This window comes from Nannospalax galili, unplaced genomic scaffold (assembly GCF_000622305.1).
Source record: "Nannospalax galili isolate Female #2095 unplaced genomic scaffold, S.galili_v1.0 scaffold23238, whole genome shotgun sequence".
In the NCBI taxonomy this organism is placed as follows: domain Eukaryota; kingdom Metazoa; phylum Chordata; class Mammalia; order Rodentia; family Spalacidae; genus Nannospalax; species Nannospalax galili.
The window spans coordinates 2,025-3,316 of NW_008341806.1; the positions used below are offsets into that span (position 1 = coordinate 2,025).

General features: G+C 37.5%; 1 pseudogene; it reads right to left on the reverse strand.

Moving 5' to 3' along the window:
- Positions 1-529: 529 nt before the first annotated feature.
- LOC115071080 lies at positions 530-622 on the reverse strand (annotated as a pseudogene).
- Between the last annotated feature and the right edge of the window lie 670 nt (positions 623-1,292).

The window sequence follows — 1,292 nt, forward strand, 5'->3', positions numbered from 1 at the left end:
CAAGGTCCCCAGGACAGGGCTTCTTAGACTGGGTTTCCTTTGAGAGAAAGTCTGTTTTCCTGTGGAGAAACTCAGTCACCTGGTGTATTGGTGTGGGGTGGTGTAGATAATTCCAACAAGATCAGCATCCTGTTTACAACTTTGTTCTCTGCTTACACTCCTCTTATTCTCTGTTTACATTCCTCTTATTACCAAACAGGACTCTATGGGGCCTGTAGATTCACAGCCTGTTTTACTTAATGCATGAAAATTTACCTAACATTAAGTGTACAACATCTTCCCAACTGCATTTTCTTCACTCTTCATTATGCTATTGTGTTTCAGAAATTTAATGAACTCTTCTTGACTGGTTACTGTTGTTTCTTTGTCTACACTAAAAGTACTTGTTTTGATTCATATTAGTGCTATTGTCAGTGTATATTGGACACAGGACAGAAGGTGTGTTTATATATGTTGAACAACTGTATATATTTTAAAGTTAATTTCTAAAATAATTAGATTTGCCAAAGAAAATCTTATTTGCACTGCTAAAAATCATTTTTCAAAAGATGTTTTGGGCACGGGGGCCATGCTAATCTTCTCTGTATCATTCCAAGTTTAGTATATGTGCTGAAGAAAAGACGAAGGAACCCGGAGCTCCTTCCTCCCAAGCCCATGTGACCCTGAGGAACAGATCCTCAACTGACCTTAAGAGTAAGAACAAATTGGTTTATTTGGGCCAACTACATGGTCTAAAACACCAAAAAGGAAAGTATAATCAAAGATTAAAATGATCAATATATTTTTTAAGAGTCCAAGAGATTGCATGCGAAGACTTAAGTTCATATAAGATGTTATTTAGAGAATTATTTCTCATTGATGATTTTGTTCTTAGCAAGAGAATCCTACTCAGATGAAAGACTTCTTATCTTGGCCTAATTCAACACTGCAGTGCAAGGAAAACAAGCCCACTCTTGTTCTAACAAAAAATAAATGATGGCTAAATTTCTTTTCTCTCCCTGTCTAGAAGCCATTTGGGAGAGAACTCACTGACTCTAGCCACTCCAACAGCTGTCAAAGTACAGCAAAACAAAATCCTGAATTCATCACTCTCAAGTACAGCCTTGGCAGCCAAAAGAAAGAATGAGGAGGAACCCAATAGATGGATGCTTTTGGAAGCCCTCATCAAGAAATTTCAATGGACTTCAATTTAGAAATTTGGAATTTGCCCTGTTCTGACTTTTTCTGGTTCCCTGGCTAGAACTTACAATGCTAACTACTCCTGCCTTTACTTCTCTTTGACATCTACTCCC